This window comes from Lagenorhynchus albirostris, chromosome 9 (genome assembly GCF_949774975.1).
Source record: "Lagenorhynchus albirostris chromosome 9, mLagAlb1.1, whole genome shotgun sequence".
In the NCBI taxonomy this organism is placed as follows: Eukaryota; Metazoa; Chordata; class Mammalia; order Artiodactyla; family Delphinidae; genus Lagenorhynchus; species Lagenorhynchus albirostris.
Genome location: NC_083103.1, coordinates 96,987,885 through 97,006,891, shown reverse-complemented (window position 1 = coordinate 97,006,891; position 19,007 = coordinate 96,987,885). Strand labels below are relative to the sequence as shown.

At 39.0% G+C, this 19,007-nt stretch overlaps 1 long non-coding RNA gene and 1 other non-coding gene across 2 annotated transcripts in view; one reads left to right on the top strand and one right to left on the bottom strand.

Moving 5' to 3' along the window:
- LOC132526388 (uncharacterized) overlaps positions 1-19,007 on the top strand; it is an 88,577-nt gene that overhangs the window by 23,097 nt on the left and 46,473 nt on the right. The window contains exon 3 of the long non-coding RNA XR_009542546.1: positions 8,067-8,198. This is a non-coding gene — a long non-coding RNA (uncharacterized LOC132526388). The remainder of the gene's footprint in view (positions 1-8,066; positions 8,199-19,007) is intronic.
- Positions 18,317-18,423, bottom strand: LOC132526636 (U6 spliceosomal RNA). The gene has a single exon (XR_009542627.1). It is a non-coding gene; the product is annotated as a U6 spliceosomal RNA (small nuclear RNA).

Here is a 19,007-nt window from a genome sequence, read left to right as displayed (position 1 = left end):
GAGGCTGGTCCCTGGCCCGGTTGGCTGCCAAGCCCTGCCTGGTTTGGAGCCTGCCAGCTGCGGGTGGATGGGGCCACGTCTTGGGGTGGCTGGCTGTGCAGCCTGGGGGTGTCTCAGTACTGGTGCCAACTGTCTGGTGGGCAGGGAATCCCCTGGCACTAAGGCTAGAGGGAGGGCTCCAGAGTGGTGCTTGCCAGCACCAAGGTCCTTGTGGTGGAGTGACCTCCCCGAAATGTCTGCCTCCAGCATCTGTGTCCACACGGGGAGTCCCAGCTGCCTCCTATTTCTCCAGGAAGCTCTCCAAGATCAGCAAGTGGGTCTGACCTAGGCGTCTGTCAAATAACTGCCTCCGTACTGGGTCTCGGAGCATGTGAGTTTTTAGCCTTTTAAGAGTGGAGTCTCTGCTCCTTACAGCTCTCCAACTCTCCCACACGCAAGCCTTCAAAGCTAGATGTTCTGGGGGCTCCTCTTCCTGATGAAGGGCCTCAGCTTGTCCTGGATATTCAACTTCTGCAGTTACAGTCACTCCAGGTGCTACCAGTCCCCCAGCACACTGCTACCTCGTGACAAGTTGAGGATCTTGGGCGTGAGGGGCAGGCTGTCTACCCCCAGCCCCTGGCCACTGCACCTAGTCCCCACTCATCACCCACTGACCCACTCATTGCTCCAAAGCTGGTCCAGGCCTTTCTGCCCTGTTTTAAATGAATTGAATATTCTTTGGAATTCCATTTTACCTTCTGTAGCTATTCCTATTTGAGGAATTTTTTTAGTGGTGTTTTAAAGATTACAATATACATCTTTGACTTACCATAGTTTATTTTATTTTATTTTTTTGCGGTACACGGGCCTCTCACTGTTGTGGCCTTTCCCATTGTGGAGCACAGGCTCCGGACACACAGGCTCAGCAGCCATGGCTCCGCGGCACGTGGGATCTTCCCGGACCGGGGCACGAACCCATGTCCCCTGCATCGGCGGGCGGACTCTCAACCACTGTGCCACCAGGGAAGCCCTACCATAGTTTATTTTTAAATAGTATTATACTACTTTGTGAGCAGTATAAGAACCTTACAACAATATGGTTCTATTTATCTCCTCTTCCTTTGTGCTCTGTCGTGTGTTTTACTTCTACATACGCTATAAACACCACAAAACATTGTTATTGTTTTTGCTTTAAGTAGCCCATAGTCTTTTAAAGCAGTTTAGATATAAGTGTATGTCTATCTCTTAAACATAATGAAATCGGTCTTTTTTTATTTACCCACATACTTTTCTTGTGTTCTTCATTCCTTCCTTCAGCTCTAAATTTCCATTCCGCATCATTTCTCTTTAGCCTGAGTAACTCTTTTAGCATTTCTTGTAGTGCGGCTCTTCTGGAGATGAAATTGCTTCACTTTGGTCAATCTGAAAATGTCTTTATTTTACGTTTGCTATTGCAGGATATATTTTGCTGCATGTAGAATTCTAGGTTGTCTTTTTTTTCTTCAAGTGCTTAAAAGCTGTCTTTTCATTGTCTCTGGCCCACCTTGTTTCTAATAAGAAGTTAGCAATCATTCTTATTGTTGTTTCCTTGTATGTAATATATAATGGCTGCTGTTGAGATTTCCTCTTTATCTTGGTTTTCGGCAGTTTGAGTCTGATGTGCCTAGGTGTGTGGTGTTGTGTGTGTGTTTGTGTGTGTGTGTGTGTGTGTGTGTGCTCAGAGTTTGCTAATCGAAATCTTTAAAAATTTTTGGAAAATTCTCAGCCATTATCTCTTCAATGGTTTCTTCGGCCCCATTCTCTCTCCTTTTCCTGTCATACTCTAATTATTACATCTATGTGTCCCATAGATCTCAGATACTTTATTGTATTTTCTCTAATTTTTATTTTTTCATTTCAGTTTATATAATTTCTACCGTCTTTAACTTTATAGATCTTTTTCTTCCTTGGTGTCCAGGCTGCTTCTGATTCCGTCAAATAAATTCTTCACTTATAATAGCATATTTTTCATTTCTAGCACTTCCACGTGATCCGTTTATATCATTTCCATCTCTCTGCTGACATTCCCCATATGTCTGTGAAAGTTCTCCGGCTTTTCTAGTAGGTCCTCTAACACATTTTTGTAGTTATTTTAAAGTCCCTCTCTCATAATTCCGATATCTGATTCATCTCCCAGTCTGCTTCTTTCCGCCCATGATCATGGGGTCCATTTCCTTGCTTCTTTGTGTGTCTCATAGTCTTCAGCGTACATTGGACATAGTGTATAAAAGAGTGTCAGTGGCTGAAATAAATAATATTTCCTCCAGAAAATCGCTCATCCCTTATTCTATCAGGAGGCTAAGAATCCCTGGCCCTGTAGAAGCGCCAAATAAGTACCAGTGAGACATCAGATGTTTCTTTGTTAATCTACAGCTTTCTGAACCATGAGTGATTTCTCTCTCTGCTTAACAGTCTGAATTCTAGCTTTTCAAGTCACTGGAAGTATCTCTTTGTCCTTCAGTTCCATCCCTACCTTTATGTACCTAAGGAGATCTCCCTATGCTCTACTGTCCTGCTTTCAGTCTGGCAGTTACTGCTTTGCACTCAGTAAAAGCCCAAGCGCTGCAGAGAGATTTCTCATCTCCTCTTTCTGCCTTGCTACTTCTCTGCAGTGGGCCATTGTCTCAACTCGGAAGAGGTCTGAGCACCTTCTACGGGATCTCTCTAAGCTCTTTTGCTCTCCTTTCAGCCTTCAGCATACTATCTATGTGCCCTTGATGAAGGCCTGTGGGAAATAGTGGCAGGTAGGTGATACTCTTTCTGTGGCCGGGTTCCTTGGGATTCTAATGCATCATGGAAGCTCACATGCGGTCTTTATAAATTCATTAAAATATGGCTGGTTTCTCTTTATCACCTACTATGAAGTATTCTGTCCTCTTTCAGTTGCTCTGCTAGAATGAAAACACCTATAGGTCTCTACTCTTAAAGAAAGGCCTCTTTACTTTCTAGATTTTCATTTGGTTAGATTTAGTTCTATCCTCAGATCTCTGGTGGGTTTAAAAAATTATGATTTTGTAGCTTATCTGGTTTGTTGTTATTGTTAGGGTGGTAGCAACTACGCTTGTGACTTGAACTGAGAAGGCCTCGGCTTTTAATGGCCTCTAATGAATAGGAGACAAAGTCTGGATCCAAAGAAGGGTGGGAAGTAGAATCCAAGATTCTAGCATAAGCCAGCTCTAAGAAGGGTTGATGTAGAAAATAATGCTTCAAAGGGAGGTTTGTCTGTTTGCATGTGGCTCTAGGATAAGCAGGGAAAGAAAGATCAAAAGAGAAAGAAAGAGGGAAAGAAGGAAAGAACGAAGGAAAGAAGGAAGGAAGGAAGGAAGGAAAGAAAGAAAGAAAGAGAGAGAAAGAAAGAAAGAAAGAAAGAAAAGAAAGTAAGCTCACGCTCGTGCTGATTTGGGGACATAATTCGTGCTACCTACATGGTCTGAATACCAGATGCCTGGCACTAGTGGGTCAAATCTTCCCTGTGTAATTCACGTGAAACATTGATTTCAGCTCTTCCTATGCCTAGGATAGTCATGACCTATGGTCCTGAAGTACACAGCTGTTCCAAATCACTTGATGCTGGACATCCTAACTGATGTTTTTGCCGTTCATGCATCAACTGGGCCCTCTCATCATTTTACAAAGGAAGGGACTCAAGTGTGTCAGTACAGGAGAGAAAGTAAAGAAGATCTGCACACCATGGTTCCTTAAGATTGAGGGCAGGCTGCACGCTGATATAAGCTACGCTGCCGGTTTCATGGGTGTCATCAACATTGACAAGAGTGGTGGGAATTTCCATCTGATCTGTGACCCAAGTTGTTCATCAGGTTGTGCCCGAGGAGGCCAAGTATAAGTTCTGTGAAGTGAGGAAGATCTTTGTGGGCACCATCCAGATGGACATCTTCTGGATTGATTTGGACCTTGGCCAAATCAATTAGCCATTTCATCAAGTTCTGCTAACCCATGTACATTGATGGGGAGTGCTAACCTGGGACAGATTGATGGTATCACCAACACACACACATACACACACACACACACACACAGAAAGAGAGAGAACCTGACTCTTGACCTGAGTCATGTGTAGGAAGCCAATGGCAATAGCTTTGCCACCAGGCTTTCCCAACATATTCATCATTGGAGAAAACAGCAAACAATGCATTTCCCTGCACCAAAGAGAGAGTACTTTCCTCAGTATTGCTGAAGACAGAGACAAAGACAACAGAGCAATGGGTGGGATGATTTCCAGAGGAGAGAAGTAGAGAGCTTCTTTGGCTAATTAAAGATGTATTAGCATGGAGGAGAAAACAGAAACAAAACATTATTTTCAGAGAATTACCACCAAAGGAGCATGCACTCACAATTAAAAAAAAAAACTACTAAAACACATAAAGAAACAAGCCCAAATAAACAAAAGTCAGCAGAAAAAAATGTAAGAAACTGAAGTGTCAGACTCCCAAGATTGATATTGGAATTATTAGACTACACAGCAAGAACGTTTAATCTATCTAAGTTTTAGCTGCATGAATGAAAATGAGAATCTTAAAATCATAGCGCTGAATGAAAATAAAAGCAAGTCCCAAATCAGTAAAATGGGTAAATGAATTTTAATCCATTTATACCACACAATATCATACAGCAGTTTTAAAAAATGCACTAGAAATATGCATATCAAGATGGGGGAATCTCAGAAATAGATGAGTGAGAAAAACGTTAAAAAATACATATGAATTCTTTATATAAGTTTCAAGACCTGTAAAAATTAAATATTATATTATTTAGGGATACGTAATAAAACTTTTTTAAAGTAGCTAGTAATTTATAATTCAGAATGCTGGTTTCATATGGATAAAAAGGGGAGGGAGAAGCTCAGAGAGGGGGCATGGTGGGCTTAAAAGATTTATTAGGTTGTGTTTTATTTCTTAAGCCAGGAGGTTTAACGTAGAGGTATTTGTTTTTAGTAACATCACTTAAGTATATGAGTACCGTTTATTCATTATTTTGTAGGAATGAATTATTTTTTTAAAAGCTCAAATAAATCTTGTGTTAAGGTCAGTGGCCTAAATCCTTGCTAGGAAGACCTCACTGAATAAAAAAACCATTCTCTTTCTTGGAAGACAAAATATCAAATAGGTCCATCTAGTGGTGAATTAGAGAATCTCAAATACAGGGATACTCCAGCTGAAGGAATACCCTGGGATGTAAGGCGTTTACTCAAAAATAGCCCATTCAGTGAACATTGCGGTGCATGTATCTTTTTTTTTGGCCACACCGCGCGGCATGCGGGAACTTAGTTCCCCGACCAGGGATCAAACCTGCACCCCCTGCGTTGGAAGCACGGAATCTTAACCACTGCACCACCAGGGAAGTCCCTGTATCTTTTCGAATTACGGTTTTTCCCAGATATTAAAAGAAAAATAGCCCAGGGCTTCCCTGGTGGCGCAGTGGTTGAGAGTCTGCCTGCCGATGCAGGGGGCACGGGTTCATGCCCCGGTCGGGGAAGATCCCACATGCTGTGGAGCGGCTGGGCCCGTGAGCCATGGCCGCTGAGCCTGCGCGTCCGGAGCCTGTGTTCCGCAACGGGAGAGGCCACAACAGTGAGAGGCCCGCGTACTGCAAAAAAAAAAAAAAAAAAAAAAAAAAAATAGCCCATTCAAAAACCACGTACACAAATAGAAAAAAAAAATCTTGATTGATTGAGTGAAGAACTCTTTGTCTTCAGACGCATGGTAAAATTCTTTGGTTTGTCTCTAACTGGTTGAAAGACTAAAACTCAACCTCAGGTAATTTGTGAGACCCCAGCCTCCTTTATCTGCATCACTTTTGCCCCTTGTTGGCAGGTTTCCCCCCTCACTTCAGGTGCTGCGGTGCTTTCCTCCAGACCTCCTGTTAGTAACTGCATCTTCCCTGCCTGAGCATTGGATGACTCCTTCCTACCCCGTTCTTCACCTGAGCTCAGTGCTGCTCTCACCTCTGCTTTAGAGCCATGGGGTATATTCAGGCAGCTATTCAAGGTTTAGGTCCCTCTATACGTACGAACATATCGTTAAATGAAATTGGGCAGGGGATGGAACTGCACGTAGCGTGTGTTCCCATTCATATTTTTTAAAAGGATGTATATGTTGTCACGTATATAGACTATCTGGGGAAGGACATACAAGAAACTGATAAACCTTTAGGGAAGGGCACTCTGGGGAAATTAAATGAGAAAGAAACTTACATTTGGTTTTTTACTATTTATTGATGCTGATTGAGTTTTGTTACAATGTGCATGTATGACTTCATACAAATTTTAAAGAGAAAATAGTGTGTTCTATATATGTAGATGCTATCACACTGATAAATAAGTTTCCTACAGATAAAGAGCATTGATGCTTTCTAATGGATGTTATATCTTAGTGGTTATAAATCAACGCTGTGGTATAAGGCAGCCTTAGATTGTCAGGGGAATGGTCTTACCTGGATTGAAAGAATCTCTCTTGCATGTCTTTGGATATATTCATTGCCCTTAATACTTAGCTGCACCTTTAGCTTTAAATGGTTTAGCTGACAACTGACATGTTTTTCCAATTAGGTTGAAAAAAATCAGTTTAGGCGATTTATTGACATTGGAGCCTTGATACTTTATAAATTGCCTGAAATCTAACAGCATTTCTGACCTGCACTTGACCTTTGCACGATCTACTTCGGACTCTAATTGGAAGAAACACTGTAATTCCTTTTGTATAGCAAACTCCCAAATGAACATGCAATCCAGTGTCACTTCAGCAAAAGCATGAGTGTTTCCTGAGCAGATCTTTTGTAGTGGATGGCATGCTTGTTTCCTCAGCATTTCTTCTCCCTTCCCATTGTGTGGCAGCAGTGAGCTTTGAGGAAGTGAGCTGAGCTCCATTGATGGGCTCTGGTCAGGAAGCCAGGGATTACTTCAAGGACCTAGCCCTACCGTTGTGTGAGGGGATGTAAACTGGCCCCCAAAGGCTGAAGATAAAGACTTTCCATTTGTTGTCTTAGCGAGAGGCAATTTCTCTCATCTGCTGGATGTAATAAAGAAGTCAGCGGGCTTTACTGTAACCAGCAGCTGTCCTACAACCCAGAGGGGAACCAGTCACCAGTTGTAGAATGATACAAACCCTGTGGTTACAGAGCAAAGAGATAGAAAGAACCTATGTTCTTGATGACACAAGTGAGTTGCTCAAACAACCAACCTGGAGGCTGACCCATCTCTGGACTTTGTGTAAATGCCAGCTGGTCAAGTTTTTAGTGTTTGAGTCAAATGCGCTTGGTTGATTTTTCTATTTCTTCCAAATGGAAGCATCGTGGAGCATATTTCAATAGAACAGTAAGAAAACCCCTCAATATATAAATTACACAATGTCTAAGCTAGATCTTGAATACCCTTCTCCAGGTGAATTTCTTGAATATTTTAATTATAGAAGTGTAAATATATTTTAGAGTATGGATATTCATAAGAAGGATTGGATTTTATATTCTCGTATTAGTATGGTAGAGTGTCTTTATCTGTTCAGGCTGCTAGAACAGAATACCGTAGACTGTGTGGCCTAAGCAACAAACATGTATTTCTCATGGTTCTGGAGGCTGGAAGTCCAACTTGTCAGCATGATCAAGTTCTTGGTGAGAGCCTTCTTCCTGGTTTACAATGGCCACCTTTTTGCTGTATCCTCTCATGGCAGAGAGAGAGAGATAATCTCTCTCATGTTTCTTTTTATAAGAGCACTAATCTCATTCATGAGAGCTCCATCCTCATGACCTAATTACTTCCCAAAGGCCCTACCTCCAAATATCATCACAGTGGGGATTAGGGCTTCAACATATGAATTTGGGAAAGACAAACTTTCAGTGCATAGAATAGAGTATAACATGAATAGTATTAAACACTAATCTAGATAAATCTTCTATTGTTAGAGACAGAGAAAGACCCCTAGATTAACCATTAAGCAAATAAGCACATGTTCAGGTGTTTTAGTTCATTTGTGCTGTTATGACAAAAATACCATAAAGTGGTTGGCTTATAAACAACAAACATTTATTTCTCACAGTTCTGGAGGCTGGGAAGTCCAGGATCAAGGCTCCGGCAGATTCATTGTCTGGTGAGACAGACATGGAAGACATTAACTTCCTGGTTTGTAGATGGCCATCTTTTTTTGCTGTATCCTCACACAGAGAAAGAGGTAAGGGATCTCTCTGGGGCCTTTTATATAAGGACACTAATTCCATTCATGAGGGCTCCACCCTCATGACTTAATCACCTCCCCCCAAATCACTCCTTTTAATATCATCACATTAGGGTTTAACATATGAATTTGGGAGGGGGCACAAATACCCAGTCTACAGCATTAGGGCACTAGAGAAAGAGGGGCATCACAGGGCTCTTTCAAATTTTAATAAAATCAATCTTATATCAGGTTTCATTATGTCCTGATCCTTAATTTAGAAACTAACACTGTGACTCAGAAGCTACATATAAGTTCGTTGGCTTTTTACTTAACGTATCTATCTACTCTGCTGATTGCAGACTGTAAACTCCTAATTCAATTCCTTTCATGGTTTTAGATGCATTGAAATTTTCCATTTTTCCTTAAGTCAGTTTTAGTCAGTAACATTTGTGTTTGCAGGAAATTGTCTGTGTTTTCTAACTTAATGGCAGAAAGTTGTCCACAATATTTTTTTATTTTAAAAATCCCTGGTGTACTTGTTATATCCTTTTTTATTCCAACAATTTTCTACTTTCTCCCTGACTTTTTCTTTACCAGTCATGATGTGAGGGATTTTATTTTCTCTCACTTTACTAGTCTTACTAAGCAACCATCTTTTTTTTTTTTAATTTATAAATTTATTTATTTTCATTGCTGCATGTGGGCTTTCTCTAGCTGTGCTGAGCTGGGGATACTCTTCGTTGTGGTGCGCGGGCTTCTCATTGAGGTGGCTTCTCTTGTTGCGGAGCACAGGCTCTAGGCACGCAGGCTTCAGTAGCTGTGGGACACCAACTCAGTAGTTGTGGTGCATGGGCTTCGTTGCTCCGTGGCATGTGGGATCTTCCCAGACCAGGGCTCAAACCCATTTACCCTGCATTGGGAGGCAGATTCTTAACCACTGTGCCACCAGGGAAGTCCCACTAAGCAACCATCTTGATGATGGTAAATAATCAAAAAAAAAAAGAGAGAACAAAAAGGAGAGAAAAGAAAGTAAGGAAAAGGGACTATTCATTCCATATATTAGAATGCATTTTAAATCTAGCACTGATATAAAAACAGAAATTTCAAATAGTATGGCAAAGTGGAAAATCTATAAATATGTGAAATTATGCATAAAAATTTAATATATAATGAGTATCATAAATGAGATTAATATGTGTGTATATATGTTTGTGTGTGTGTAAGTATATGCATATAATATATACACTTTGTAAACCTCATCAGTAAAGTACATGAACAGTCCAATTACACAAGAGGAAAATCAACTAATAAACATTTTTAAATCTAGTATTGGTAATCATAGTAACACAAATCTAAACAGCAATAAAATACCAATTACATCTATAAATAAGAAAAAGATAAAAAAGCAAGTGTAATATTTATTTAGGTGTGTCTCCAAGATATATTTTTTTTTTTTTTTGCGGTACGTGGGCCTCTCACTGTTGTGGCCTCTCCCGTTGCGGAGCACAGGCTCCGGACATGCAGTCTCAGCGGCCATGGCTCACGGGCCTAGCTGCTCCGCGGCACGTGGGATCTTCCCGGACCGGGGCACGAACCCGTGTCCCCTGCATCGGCAGGTGGACTCTCAACCACTGCACCACCAGGGAAGCCCAAATCATAATTTTTAAGCTCAACATTTTTAAGAATTAATCTTTAATTCATTGTGAATCCCTGTTTGACAATATGCATTAAAAATCCATAGAAATTCATATTCTTCGTTCTAATGAAGCATATCATAAGGATTTATCTTAAAATAATTCAAAATGTAAGACTATATTCATGATGATGTTTACCACAGCGTTAAATTATAAAGTTGAAATTGGAAAAAACTTAAAATGTTCAATGATAAATGCAGTGATTAGGAAAAGCATCATCTATAAACTGGGTTAAACATGATGTGCTTCTTAAAAATTAAAAAAGTAAAGTTTGGTGTGTGTGTATCACCATTTATTGAGCACTGGCTATGAAGCAGATACTTTATATAAACTTATTTCCAAAGCTCATATTCACTCTGCAAGTTAAGTATTTTTCATTCTCAGTTTAAAGAATCTGGGTCCAGTTGCTCTGTGAGATTAAGTCACTTATTCAAGGCAGCATAGCTAGTGAGTGATGGAGCTGGGCCTTGATCCCATGCCAGTACAGTGCCTGCCACACCCAGGGCCTGGTCAAAGGGGACAGGCCTGGCTCACAGTTCCTGCTGAGGGAACAGCCTTTGGTAGCACATTCTGTACCATGTGGTTTCTGCATCTTTAGCCCACCCATCCCTCCTACCACCACCGAGGCTGGGGCCTCACCTAAGGGCAGCCAATCCAGAGTCAGGCTAGTAGCTCATGATACGGTCTGTCATGGAATGCTCTGCTAGAGAGGAGATGAATTATCTAAATTCTCACTCTTGTTGGCTTAATTTTAGAAATAGGGAGCAAATCAGGTAGTTGTTGGGAAAAGAGGCTGGGAGAATGTTAGACAAGCCAGAGGGCTTTTAATAATACTCTTAAGAACACTGCTAACTAGGTGAGACAGAACTAGACTGCTAGATCACCCATGCCAGAAAGACTGAGGTGGGTTTAACTCAGGCAGAAAAAAAGTAATCAAAATATGAAGTAAAGGGAAGTAGTTGTCGACCACACTAAATTCTGCAAACAGTGCCTGTTATCTGCATAATCATATTCATTACATACTCTAGTCCCTTCATGGTCTTGTCACTTCTGCAGGCTCATGTCTTAGCTCCACGTAAGCCAAACAGTTCATGTGTCTAGGGGTGTACTGTGCTGGTGATCAGTGTTGCCTTTCAGCGCCAGATTCACCCTTTCGCCTGAATGAATAAGTACATCATGCTGTCCCCTCCCTGGAAAGTATTTTCACTTGTCTAGCTTATTCCCTTGCAATCCTACAAGACTTGGCTCAAGAGAAAGTACCTCTAAGGAGCTTCCCGTGATCTTCTCCATCAAACGGAATCCACATAAGCACGATTCCACGGAGACCCTCTTGGCTATATAACAGCTTCATATCAGGAGAAGTTAATCTGAGTAATGATCAGATATAAAATGAGCAGAAAACAGAAGAGAGGAGTAGGTAGCAGATGTTACAAGGACTGACAGGAACCAACCTAATACCAATCCCTAAATGTGCTAGAGGAAAGTGCTCCCTCAAGAAAGGGAGGCACTAGCAGGTGCAAACTAGTATATATAGAACGGATAAACAACAGGTCCTACTGTATATACAGCACAGGGAACTATACTCAATATCCTGGGATAAACCGTAATGGAAAAGAATATAAAAAAGAATGTATATATATGTATAACGGAATCACTTTACTGTACAGCAGAAATTAACACAACATTGGAAATTGACCATACCTCAATTTAAAAAATAAATTAAAAAAAAAAAAGGCGCAGTGGTTAAGAATCTGCCTGCCAATGCAGGGGATGTGGGTTCGAGCCCTGGTCCAGGAAGATGCCAGGTGCCGCGGGGCAACTAAGCCCGTGTGCCACAACTACTGAGCCTGCACTCTAGAGCCCGTGAGCCACAACTACTGAGCCCACGTGGCACAACTACTGAGGCCCGTGCGCCTAGAGCCTGTGCTCTGCAACGAGAGAAGCCACCACAATGGGAAGCCCGCGCACCGCAGCGAGGAGAAGCCCCCGCTCGCCGCAACTAGAGAAAGCCCACGCACAGCAACGAAGACCCAACGCAGCCAAAAACAAACAAACAAATAAATAAATAAGGGAGGCAGACACTTGGGTTAGAATCAGTCACGTATCCTTATCTTACCTCCTGAGTTAAAGTAGATATATTTTAAGATATCTACATACATACATGTGTATGTGTATATATATTATTATACATATATATATGTGTATGTAATTGAAAGGTTGAAATCAACAGACTTTTTATCCATTTGTAACTGGGACAAAACTGATATGGTTCTAAATTAATGAGAATGACACACTACAATCGCAATTTGTGTTACAAACTGTCTGAGGCAACCATCTGTACTACACAAATGAATTTGCCTCTGAGGCTCAAGGCAGCACTTTCCCAGAGTCCTACGGAGAATCCAGATGCAGATTTTCCTGGCTTACTGCCTTTGCTTTATCCATTTGGCTAACCAGTTCGTGCGCAAATTTATATGTAAAATTAAAAAGCTGGCTCAGGCCTCGAGAGTGAGGTGCAGAAATAATAACAGCAATTTGTATTTATGTAAGTAGAATATTTATCCTAAGTGATCAGGTCATATCAAAATGTTCTCTCAGTCATTTACAGCCATTTATTCAAAGCAGAGAAAGTATAAATAAGTATTTCAAAAGCATGATTTGGTGAGAAGTATACCCAGCAGTCTACATTGGTTTAAACCAGACATGGGTGTTGTGATTTGTATGTCCCTTAGGGAATGTTTCTTTAAATTCAGAAATGTTGCTTTTTACCAACTGATTGAGATCCCATAAAGTTGTATTTCTTCATCAACTGTGCCTAAGAGCTACGAAACACTAAGCTCAGAACTAGAAATAAAACCGTAAGACTCAAACTTTGTAATCCAAGAAATTTACAGCTTAATTATTCTCCCCCCCCAGCTTTATTGAGATATAATTGACATATAGTATGGTATAAGTTTAAGGTGCACAATGCGATGATACATGTATATATTGCAAAATGTTTACCACAGTAAGGTTAGTTAGCACATCCTTCACTTCACATAATTACCATTGTTGTTATTGTGAGAACATTTAAAATCTAACCTTATAGCAACTTTCAAGTCTACAATACAATGTTGTTAACTATAGTCACCATACTGTACATTAGCCGCCCCCCCGCAAACTTATTCCTCTTATAATTTGAAGTTTGTACCCTTTGGCCAACATCTCCTCTTCCCCCATCCCCAGCCCCTGGTAAGCATACTTCTACTCTTTGCTTCTATGAATTCAGCCATTTTAGAATTTACTATAAGTGAGATCATATAGCATTTGTCTTTCTCTGTCTACTTATTCTATTTAGCATAATGCCCTCAAAGTCCATTTATGTTGTCAAGAATGGCAAGAGTTCCCTTTTTTAAAGGCTGAATAAACACTCCACTGTGTATATCTATATCTATCTATATCTAAATCTAGATTCATCCATTTATAGACACTTAGGTTGTTGCCATGTCTTGGCTATTGTGAATAATGATGCGGTAACACAGAATAGTGATTTCATTTCCTTTGGATTTCTACGCAGAAGTGGAATTGCTGGATCGTATGCTAGTTGTATTTTTAATTTTTTGAGGAAACTCCATACTGCTTTCCACAGTGGTTGCACCAATTTATATTTCATCAACAATGCACAAGGGTTCCCTTTCTTCACATCCTTGCCAACACATGTTATCTCTTATCTTTTCTGATAATGACCATTTTAACAGGTGTGAGGTGATATCTCACTGTGGTTTGGATTTGCATTTCTCTGATGATTAGTGATGTTGAGCACATTTTCATGTGCCTGTTGGTCATTTGTTTGTCTTATTTGGAAAAATATCTATTCAGGGCCGTTGCTCATTTTTTAATAGGATTATTTGTGAGTTTTTAATTTTGCTATTGAGTTATATGAGCTCCTTTTATATTTTAGATATTAACTTCCTGTCAGAGAGATGGTTTGCAAATATTTTCTCCTATTCCATAGGTTGCCTTTCATCTTATTCATTGTTTCTTTTGCTGTGCAGAAGTTTTTACTTTGATGTACTCCCACTTATTGATTTCTTCCCTTTGCTGCTTGTGTTTTTAGTGTCATATCAAAAAAGCCTTGCTAAGACCAGTATCAAGGAGATTTTTATCTATGTTTTCTTCTAGGAATTTTATGGTTTCACGTATTACATTTAAGCTCTTAATCCATTTCGAGATAATTTTTGTGAGCGGTATTAGATAGGGGATCAATTTCCATTCATTTGCATGTGATTATCCAGTTTTCCCATCATGATTTATTGAAGAGACTGTCCTTTACCCATTGAGTATTCTTGGATCCCTTGTCAAATATTGGATGACTGTGTATGTGTGTGTTTATTTCTGGGCTCTCCATTGTATTCCATTGGTCTTTGTGTCTTTTTTTATGCCTGTATCATGAAGTAATTGCCTTGAAATCAGGAAGTGTGATGTCTTCACCTTTGTTCTTTCTCAAGATTGCTTTGTCTGTTGGTGGTCTTTTGTAGTTACATACGAATTTTAGGGTTGTTTTTTCTATTTCTGTAAAAAATACAACTTTGATGGAGTTTGCAGTCTGTCCTTAGATGGCTTTGGGTAGTATAAACATTTTAACAATGTCAACTCTCCCAGTTCATGAACATGAAATATCTTTACATTTATTTGTGTCATCTTCAATGTCTTTCGTCAATGTCTTACAGTTTTTACTTCCTGGTTAAATTTATTCCTAAGTAGTTTATTCTTTTTGATACTATTGTAAATGGGATTGTTTTATTTCTTTCTCAGATAGTTATTGTGAGTGTACAGAAATGCAACTGATTTTTGTATATTGCTTTTGTATCCTGTAACTTTACTGGACTCATTTGGTTCTAATTTTTTTTTGCCTGCACCATGCAGCTTGCAGAATCTTAATTCCCTGACCAGGGATTGAACCCAGGCCCCTGCAGTGAAAGCACTGAGTCCTAACCACTAGACTGCCAGGGAGTTCCCTCTAATGTTTTCTTTATGGTGTCTTTAGGATTTTCTATATACAAGATTATGTCATCAGCAAACCAAGACAATTTTACTTCTTCTTTTCTGATTTGGATGCCTTTTATTTCTTCTACTTGCCTAATTGCTCTGGCTAGGACTTCTAGTACTATGCTAGATAGGAACAGTAATAGTGGGCACCCTTGTCTTGTTCCTGATCTTAGAGGGAAGCTTTCTACCTTTCACTGTTGATTATGATATTAGCTGTGGACTTGCCATATATTGCCTTTATTATGTTTAGGTATGTTCCTTCTATACCCACTTTATTGAGAGTTTTTGTCATGAAACTATGTTGACTTTTGTCAAATGCTTTTTCTGCATCTATTGAGATGATCATGTGATTCACATTATTAATTTGCATGTGTTGAACCATCCTTGCATCCCAGAGATAAACCTCACTTGCTCATGATGTATGATCCTTTTAATGTGCTATTGAATTTGGTTTGCTAGTATTTTGTTGAGATTTTTTGCATCTATATGTATCAGGGATATTGACCTGTTGATATTGATCAACGTTTTCTTTTCTTGTAGTGATATTATCTGGCTTTGGTAACAGAGTAATGCTGGCCTTATAAAATGAGTTTGGGAGTGTTCCCACCTCTTTAACTTTTTGGAAGAGTTTGAGAGGGATTGATATTAATTCCTCTTTAAATGTTTGGTAGGATTAATCCATGAAACCATCTTGTTATGGGCTTTTCTATGTTGGGAGGTTTTTGTTTAGCAATTCACTCTCCTTATTCATTATTGGTCTGTTCAGATTTCCTGTTTTTTTCCTGAGTCAGTTTTGGTAGGTTGTAAGTTCTAGGAATTAATCCATTTTTTCTAGGTTTGTCCAATTCGTTGACATATAATTGTTCATAGTTGTCTTTTATAATCCTTTGGGTTTCTATGTATTGGTTGTAATGTCCCCTCTTTCATTTATAATATTATTTATTTGCGCCCTCTTTTTTTTCTTAGTAAGTCTAGTTGAAGTTTTCAGTTTTATTTAACTTTTCATAAAACCATTTTGTTACATTCTCTATTTCTGCTCAGATCTTTGTTGTTTCCTTATTTTCTGTTAATATTTGACTCTGGGCTTAGTTTTTTCTTTTTCTAGTTCCTTGAGATGTAAAGTTAGGTTGTTTATTTGAGATCTTCCTTTTTTTCTTAATATACACATTTATTGCTATAAACTTCCCACCTGAACAATTTTTGCTGTATCTCATATGTTTTGGTATGTTGTTTCCATTTTCATTTGCTTGAAGATTTTTTTGATTTCCCTTTTGATTTCTTCTTTGACCCATTAGTTGTTCAGGAGTGAACAACCACATTTTTATGGATTGTCAAGCTTTTCTCTTTTTATTGATTTCTAATTTCATACCATTGTGGTTGGAAAAGGTACTTGGTATGATTTCAATCTTTTTAAAATTGCTAAGTCTTGTTTTGTGGCCTAACATACAATCTATCCTAGAGAATGTGCCATGTGCGCTTAGGAATGTGTCTTCTGCTGCTTTTGGATGGAATACTCTATATATTTCTGCTAGATCCACTTGGTCTAAAATATAGTTCAAGTCCAGTGTTTCTGTATCAATTTTCTGTCTCGATGATCTATCCTTTGCTGAAAACTGGGTATTTAATTTTCCTACCATAATTGTATTGTTGTCTATTTCTCCCTTGTATCTGTTGGTGTATGATTAATATAGTTAGGAGCACCAATGTTGCATACCTATATATTTATAATTGTTATATCCTCTTGATACATTGACCTCTTTATCATTTTATAATGACCTTCTTTGTCTCTTAATACAGTTTTTGACTTAAAGTCTATTTTGTCTGATGTAAGTGTAGCTACCCCTGCTCTCTTTTGGTTTCCATTTACATCAAGTATCTTTTTTCATTCCTTCACTTTGACCCTGAGTGTGTCCTTAAAGTCACAGTGAGTCTCTGGTAGACAGCATGTAGTTGGGTCTTGTTTTTTTATCCATTCAGTCACTCTATATACTTTGGTTGGACAATTTAATCCATTTACACTTAATCATTGGTCAATAAGGACTTATTAATGTCACCTTGTTAATTGTTTTCTGGCTGTTTCATAGTTCTTTTGTTCCTTTCTTCATCTCTTGCTGTTTTCCTTTGTGCATTGAGGATTTTCAGTAGTGGTGTACTTTAATTTCCTGCTTTTTAGTGTGTCTTTACCTATTATAGATTTGGTTTTGTGGCTACCCTTATGCTTACATGAAACTTCTTTTTTTTTTAAATTTTTTAAAAAATATTTATTTGGCTGCACCGGGTCTTTAGTTGGGGCATGCGGTATCTTCATTGCAGGGGATGGGATCTTCATTGCAACTTGCACGATCCTTTTAGTTGCGGCATGTGGAATCTTTAGTTGTGGCATGCGGGCTCTTAGCTGCAGCATGGAGGATCTAGTTCCCTGACCAGGGGTCGAACCTGGGTCCCCTGCCTTGGTAGTGCGGAATCTTAACCTCTGGACCACCAGGGAAGTCCCTACGTGAAACTTCTTATAGACAGGTTTAAGAGTCTATGTTAAGTGATAACAACTTAATTTCAATTGGATGTAAAAACTCTACCCTTTTATTCCCTCCTCCACATCTTATTATTTTTATGTCACAATTTACATGTTCTTATGCTGTGTATCCATTAACAGATTATTGTAGCTATAGCTATTTTTAATACTTCTGTCCTTTTACCTTTATACTGGAGTTTAATATTAGCACCCACCATGTTACAGTATTGGAGTATTCTGAATTTGATTATATATTTTTCTAGTGTGTTTTGTATTTTCATATATATTTTCATGTTACTAATTAGCATTCTTTCATTTCAGCTTGAAGAACTCCTTTCCACATTTCTTGTAAGGAAGGTGTAGTTATGGTGAACTCCCTCAGCTTCTGTGTGTCTGAGAGTCTCTATCTTTCCTTTATTTCTGAAGGACGACTTTGCTGGGTAGTGTATTCTTGGCTGGCAGGTTTTTTTCTTTCAGCACTTTGAATGTATCATCCCACTCTTTTGCGGCCTATAATGTTTTTGCTGAGAAAGCAGCTGATAGCTCTATGGGGATTCCCTTGTAAGTCACAAGCTTCTGTTCTCTTGCTGCTCTCCAGATTCTCTCTTTGTCTTTGATTTTAGACAGTAGTATTATAATATATCTTGGGGAAATCATTTGGGGTTGAAATTTTGGGGTGACCAGTTAGCTTCATGAACTTGGATGTCTAATTCCCTCCTGTTTTGGGAAGTTCTCAGCCATTATTCTTTAAGTAAGTTTTCTTTTTTCTTTTTTTCCTTGTTCTCTCAGTTTATTTTTCTTTGAATTTATTTATTTATTTATTTAATATATCAGGTTCTTATTACTTATCTATTTTATACATATTAGTGTATATATGCCAATCTCAATCTCCCGATTCAGAAAATATGGAACGCTTCACAAATTTGTGTGTCATCCTTGCGCAGGGGCCATGCTAATCTTGTCTGTATCATTCCAATTTTAGTATATGTGCTGCCAAAGCGAGCACAAGTAAGTTTTCTTTCCCTTTCTCCCTCTCTTTCCCTTCTGGGACTCTAATAATGCATCAGTTGTTTCTTTTAAGGATGCCCCATAAGTTCTGTAGGCTTCTTTTCATTCCTTTTAATTTTTTTTCTTTTTGTTCCTCTGACTGGATAATTTCAAATGATCTGTCTTTGAATTATTGATTGATGCTTTCTTCTGCTTATCCAGTCTGCTATTGAACTTCTCTGTTGAATTCTTCAGGTCAGTCATTGTATTTTTCATCTCCAAAATTTTTGTTTAGTTCTTTCTTGTGTTTTCTCTTTGTTGAACTTCTCATTTTGTTTCATATTGTTTTCCTGATTTTCTTAAATTGTTTATCCGTGTTCTCTTGTAGCTCTCTGAGCATCTCGAGAACAATTATTTTGAATTCTTTATCAGGCATTCATGTATCTTCATTTTCTTGAGGTTACTGGAAGTTTACTGTGTTCCTTCAGTGGTGTCATGGTTCCATGACTCTTTGTGATCTCTCTAGCCTTGTATGTGACGAAACAGTCCCTTTCAGATTTTATGGACTGACCTTGGTAAGGAAAGACCTCTGCAGCATGCTGG